Below are 6,812 nucleotides of genomic sequence, written 5' to 3'. Positions count from 1 at the left end.
AAGACTATTCTACGTGAAGTCACTGAACTGCTCGGTGGTTTTAGAAAGTAATTGGATCCTCCCATAGCTTTCTTTCTCCTCACGTAGAAAGCAGGTGACAGACCTGTAATACTATGGATGGTACGCAAGGAGCCTTGGAAGAAATAGTCTGTTCACATATTGGTAATCTTGTTACTGTTGTTACTGCTACTTGCTCCCCCGAGGTCACAGGTTAGCTCCCTAGAAGAGGTTAAGAGGTCTCATAGGATTTACAGGGAATGTTCTGAGATGTCCTTGTAAGAATGCTCAGCTCAGGTTTTACATCAACTCACTGACAGATTGGAAATGCTCAAAACTCCTGCAAATCCTACGTTCTTTCTTACTATAATCCTCAAACTACAGCGATTACTCAGGATGCGGTGGCCTGAGGGCAGAGGTTGACAGGAGCAGCAATGTGCCACCTTTCAGCTTCACTGTGTCAATGAATACATACATATTCCTTAGGTCTTAACTCCTATCACAGCTCAATTAGGCTAAGTCAGTTGCTAGAAGCATATAACTAAGAGTGTCTTGTGTGCTCACAGTGTCTTCCTTTTATCTTTCCTGATACCAAGACCTCATTAAACTTCCATTTAGTTGTAGTCTCTATCAAGCTTGTCAGAATGGTTTAACAGCATAAAATAAAAGCAAGCCATTAGAATGGAGGTTGAGTGTAAACTTAGTTTTTCATTCCAGTTATATATATCTATCTCAGAAGTATATATGTATCTCAGACAGTTGAAAGAGCTATATAAAAAACATGTCTTACAAGTTAGCTACCTGACAAGCAACTTCATACACATATATTTTGAACAAAGACCATGCTTAATGAAGACCTTGCTTAATTACTGCTGTAGGTATAGTGACCATTTTGATGTGAACACCCAAGAGTGTTCACAGCAGATGCAAACTAACACTGAAATGGATACTGAATATCAAATATTTTTTCTTCACCTGTCTTACTCCAGACTTACTCCAACATGCAATAAACACGGAAGAGGCTATTCATACAGAAGGCTTTGTTCCCTTGCCTTTAGTACACCTTTTTCCTTGTTCCACTCAAGCACAAACATTCTCTCAGGCAGGCTTTATACAATAAAACCCCCAGAAAGCATCATAATCGGCAGGTTTCACTGTGCGTAACTTTTTTAGCACTACTAACTTCAGGGGGTTTCTTTCCTCCCTTGCTCCTAAAAACCTAAGTACAAAATGTGTACAGCAAGTAAAAGTTGTACTTTTGTAAGAAGGTGTTGGCTAGTACTGTGTTTAGCCAAAAAAACCCACAATTCTGGTGCCTTCTCTCTGAGATGTTCTTCTCTCATATATATATTTTTGGTCATAATAGGTTAATTACCTAATAGACTTTTTCCCTAGTACGTGAGGACTTTGTCTCTTGGAGGTCAATGGAAAAAACGAGACATAAAATCTATTTGTTATTAATGTATTTCTTCTAACCCATAAAGCCTAGACTCATTTTTTTTCCTCAAAGTGAATAGAGTGCTTGCATTTTCTGTATAAAAATGATTCATTTATAATATCAGTGCACTCATGTTTGATCCCAAAGTCCTCAAGAAAGCATCTGCAACATTCTGGTTTTAAAGCAAATGTGTATTGGACTACAAGAGAGCCAAATTTCAAAACTGAAGGAATAAAATAAAACAAATTCTCAGTTTGTTCTAGAGATGTAGATCTCTTATTCAATCACATGCATTGCATATATGTATGTGTACATAAAGTACACATATAAATGTGTATATATGCATATATACACTTTCTGTAAAGGAAAGTGTCAATTTTAGTCCTGTGAGCTTAGCATTTTACTCCGTGTCAGATGCACGTCCTAAAATGTGAATGCTCTGCAGTCTCTCTTCTTCCAACTTGATGCAACATTCTTTATTTTCCAATTCCCGTCTCTTTCTTAATCAGTCACAACCATTTTTTTTTCATCCTTTTCTCATAGTGTGTTCTACAAAGAAACTCTGAAAGTCACCTTGTTGGTATCCTTTAGATATGATTTAAGGGTGGGGTGACTCGGTAAAACGCCACTAGGAATCTTTAGTATTCAAAAGCAGTACCTCAGAGCATTCAAAATAAGGACATAATTCTCAGCAGCAGCCAATGTTATGAGCCCCTCCAAGCTGAAGCTCAGATTTCGTCATTTGGATAAAATTTTGAAAGCTACCGGAGTGCCTGTAACAAGAGCAGATACCGCTGTGCAACTGAACCATATGAACCATATTAAGCATGCACATTAAAAGCAGCACACTAAAATGAAAAAGGCTATTTTAAAGGACATTTACTTGAAAAACCTAGCTTAATGTAGAACAACAAATAACCAAGTGTGCGCTGCTTTCCAATACACTCATCATTTTGTCAGCCCACTTCAGGAAAATCAATTCGCAGTTTGTCTACAAACTGCGTTATGCACTAAATAGTCACAGTTCAGAAGATTACAGCTTAGAGGAAAAAGCACAAAACCCTCGTGCTGCAAAGAAGAATGGAGAGAAAAAAGTCATCTGTTGAGCAATGGCAGTGTAAGTTCTCTGTACATTTTAGCATCAGATCATGCCCCCAAAGCAGTGCCCCGCGGGAGGGAGGCAGCAGACAAGTGCCTAATGGTATGTGACTGATGGGTAATTCCAGTATATGGACGCTGATCTTTGGGTGACGGGCAAACGTTTTGGTGCTTTAGAAATCCCCATAACCACACCAGGATTGTTATTAACATTATCAATGCAAGACCACCATTATAGCAATGAAAGAAGAAACAACTTGGCCTTCTCACACTTCAGGTTTAATACACTTCTTACACTGGCACTGTATTCCCTGCCATGGCCCCAAAATTTGTCATAACCTGGCTAGCTTCAGCTATTATAAGCATGGCAATTAATCCCTGCAACCCCACCCTCAAGGTGCTGGTAAATATACAAACCATACCGAGCGCTCGTCACGGCGCAGGTAGCAGCAGGGTCACAGTTCTGAAGGCCACGGGACCCTTCGACGATCTCTCCTTCCCTGAGATCTCTGGTAAATGGGGCTGGAGCCGTGCAGGGCAGGTTGACGTGTCCTGAGTGACAGCAGCCTGACGTTCCCCTACTTCATGCTCACTTGGAGGGGAAATCGTTCAACTTGCATGACAAGAGGACGTCTCGATGACGCCTTGCTGGTCGTCTTCAGGTTTGGACCATTGTTTGTCTCTGAGGAGAGCCTCTCACGTTGTAACGATCTTCAGTGCACATTTCAAGCCACTTTTAGGGAAATGGTGTAACACACAAAAGAAGGCATGCCATGAAAACACAGGCCCTTAGGAACCCATTTTATGGGGAAGGAGGTAGAAAATAAGTAAATCTGAGATATTCAATGTCCAGATATGCTCACGTGCCGCTTTCAGAAAATATTCAGGGAGTTTGCCTGAATAGGGATTGAGTAAAGCACAGCTTATCCAAAATCATGCTGAATGTTTGCGTCTGACATGACAGGGCATTTTGGTTCCTGGGACCATACCGTAGCATACTGCCTTGCAGTAAGCATTAGTCTGTAAAATTCATTACGCTTCTGCAGATGAAGCAGTGGTAACTTTTTCACAGTGTTTTTCATGCAAAGAGGCAAAGCTTTTAAATATCCTTTTACACAATGCTTGAATAGCCTACTAAATTGCTTTTGGAATAATAACACTTGTTCAGCCTATGACATCACCTATTTCTGTAATATGGCAAAGATTTCTCTTGGGTCAGACAGCAACATGATAACAAGTTGTCTTTGCCTTGAACAAAGGTACTATTCATGATGTTACAGCCCATATTATAATGAGTAACACCTCCAGGTGATCCATGTCTACCTGGTGCTATTGTAGTCCGTATCTCAGTAGCCGATGATATTTCAGATTATGCCTTTGAAGCACTAGAACAGGTTAGGAGAGAGCAGCCTGGTGAAAATTGCTGAGCTGGGGCAGAAGCACCTAAGAAAACTACATAGAACTAAAACTGTGACCAAACCTCTGATCAAGTAAATAAATATATATATAACATTCTGAGGCATTCCACTGTAACCAATTTGACTTTTTTTTACTGTTTAATAGCTCTCTCAACTTCGGTAACTTCCTACTGTTTCAAATTCACATGCAAACCTGTCAATATTTTTCTGACTCCACTGAAACCAACTGCAGAATTCCACACTAACCTCAGCAAGGCCAGGATTTCATCCTCTTATACCAGGCATCACAGCAATAGGAAGGTTGTTTTTTTTGGTTTATTTTTATTTTTATTTCACATTTCTAGGAGTTTGCATTTGTTAATACACAATAGCGAACACCCATAGCCAATGAGTCTGTGACTTCAACTATAAATCAAATTATGATATCGCTATTACTCTGCTCATTTTTCAGTTGTGCTAAGCTGGAAAATACGCATTAGTGTTTATACAAATCCGTACATACATATTTATATATAAGCACATATAAATTCACCTTATTTAGAATAAAAACTGTTAAAAAAATATTTTCTGTATCTTGTCTCCTAGAAACTATATGCTCAAAGTAATAATGAGCCAGCTGGAAACACTAATGGTCCGACGGTAACCGAATGGACTGTTTCACAGTCTCGGCAAATAGGAAGCTGCTTCGTATTAGTTAAGACAGGTGCTATAAAATATGTTTGGTTGTATCAACACGTGAGATGTTTATTCACACACATGCATATCCGTCGATATTTAGTTTCTGGAAAATCCTTTTAATTTGCCAGATTTCACCCAGCTCTATTGCTAACATCCTTAACTGCTGGCTTTCTGTGCAATAATTAACGCTACCGGGCAAAGCCTCTGCACCTGCATGGCACGCCGTTGCCTGCCAGCTGGGATACGGGCAGAAGGTGTGCGCTGCTGCTGCCTGGCAGGGAGCATGTGATGCGACCTGACACGTCCCAGTGTGAAGAGGTTCTTGCGACTTAGGTACAAACAAGTTTACCGACTAGTGAAACCACAAACGAAGGAGAGGACGTGGGGTTATCTTATTTCAGCGTAATTGGGTGCATAAGGCAAAGAGAGCTATGCCCACCTCTAATGCCCCTAAGAGCTGCCCCCTTCTCCTCCCTCCATTCCCAGCCTCTCGGAGCTGTTGAGAAACAGGTGACTTGGGGTGTGCCGGGGAGATGCCAACACACCTGCCGGGGTCACAGGGCATGGGAGCACTGCTGTCACCACTGCCATAGATAGCCACATCAGTGGGTGCGTGAACAGCAATGCCAGGTTCTATCCACAGTCAGGTCAAGAGCCCTTCGAAATACAAGCTGAGCCAAAGCACGGCCCCAGATGGGAAAGGAGCCTTCTTGCAGGCAGCATCCTTTCAGACACAGAGCCCTGTTGCAAAGGGGAGCATCCAGTCGCGCACAATGTCAAACTGCCTCAAATCACGCAATTACACTTCACACTTGCTTTGGTCTTCCCTCCCTTAAAACCAAACGTGATTTTCCCTCGTTCCTCACTGCATACCCAGGCCCGCACCCTGCAGAGCCAGAAGACCCCCCCGGAGGGTCAGTGTATGCCCGGGAGTTTGCCGGGATTCCGGGCTGCTGCCTTGCCAAGGGCAGGAGCGTGCACAGCCGGGGGGGGGGGGGGGGGGGGGTCTGGGACCCCTTCTCTTTCGTCAGGGCTTTTCACTTTACACGCGAGGTGCTGATGCCTCTCAGCCTCAGCAAATAGCGCCTAACGGTGCGGGCAGAGACACCCACGGCGGATGCTCCCAGGTGGGAACACAGCCGGGCAGGGCGCGCTCCCCGGGCTGTCCCGGCACGTACGTGCGGTGCACTGCGGGTTTCCCAGAACCTTGTGTGCGGGGCTCCCCCCGCAGCCCCCCACGAAGGAGATGCTCACCCCGCTCCGCACGGGCTCCCCCCGCAGCCCTGCCCGGCGGCGCCGCCACCGCCCGCACAGCGCTGCGGGGCTCCCCGCAGCTCCGCACCCGCTCCGCACCCGGCCCCGGCGGCGCCTCCCGCGCGTTGCCACCTCGCCCCGCGGGCACACGCGTGTGTGAGCGTGTAAGTGTGTGAGTGAGCGTGCGGCTCTGCCCCGGCCGGCGGCGCGGGGGGCTCGGGGGGCTCGGGGGGCTCGGGGCCGGTGGGGGCAGCCCCCGCGGTGCCCGTCCGGCGGGGACTCACCGGGTCACGCTGCTCTCTGAAGGTCAGGCTCAGGCTGGCTGCTCGGTCGCAGTCGTCCTCCGGGCTCTGGCGGCGGCTCGGCTCGGTCCGTTTATTTTTTATTTTTCTTTTTATTATTTTTTTTCCTTCTTCCTTTTCCTCCTTCCCCTCGCTCCGGCGGCGGCTCCCGCTGCCGGCCCCCGCGGGGTGAATCCGTCTCCTAAGCCCTGTCCCCGCGCCGCCGCTCAGATGCCGTGGTCGCAATCCACATCGCGGCAGATGTACCACAGGATCACGTAGAGGATCAGCAGGATGGCGAAGATGAACAAAGCCACCAGGATAGCCTTGGTCACCGGAGAGATGAGGGACTGCATGTCACCCGCGGGCCGCCGCCGCCGCCGCGGTGGAGGAAGAGGAGGAGGACGAGGATGAGGAGGAGGAGGAAGAGGAGGAGGAGGCGGCGAGGCTGCTTCGGGCTCTGCACGGGGGCAGCGAGCGCGGACGGATCCCGCGGCCCCTCCGCCGCCAGCGACCCGCCGGGGGTGCAGCGGGGGGCGGCCTCGCTGCCTCCCCCCCGCCGGCCTCCCTCCCTCAGCGCCCCCGCGGCGCTGCTCGGGCGGCTCCGCGGCGGGCGGGACGGGGCCGGGCGCCCCCGCTCCGGCTCCC

At 47.2% G+C, this 6,812-nt stretch overlaps 1 long non-coding RNA gene across 1 annotated transcript; it reads right to left on the bottom strand.

Annotated features, from left to right (window-relative positions):
- Nucleotides 1-2,801: 2,801 nt before the first annotated feature.
- On the bottom strand, nt 2,802-6,805 carry LOC118156829. The gene is made up of 2 exons (XR_004746459.1): nt 6,168-6,805; nt 2,802-3,266 (listed from the first exon to the last, which is right to left on the bottom strand). It is a non-coding gene; the product is annotated as an uncharacterized LOC118156829 (long non-coding RNA).
- Nucleotides 6,806-6,812: the final 7 nt, after the last annotated feature.

The sequence above is a fragment of the Oxyura jamaicensis genome (genome assembly GCF_011077185.1).
Source record: "Oxyura jamaicensis isolate SHBP4307 breed ruddy duck chromosome 1 unlocalized genomic scaffold, BPBGC_Ojam_1.0 oxy1_random_OJ71295, whole genome shotgun sequence".
In the NCBI taxonomy this organism is placed as follows: domain Eukaryota; kingdom Metazoa; phylum Chordata; class Aves; order Anseriformes; family Anatidae; genus Oxyura; species Oxyura jamaicensis.
The sequence above is the reverse complement of the archived record's forward strand: the minus strand, read 5'-3'. Positions and strand labels throughout refer to the sequence as shown.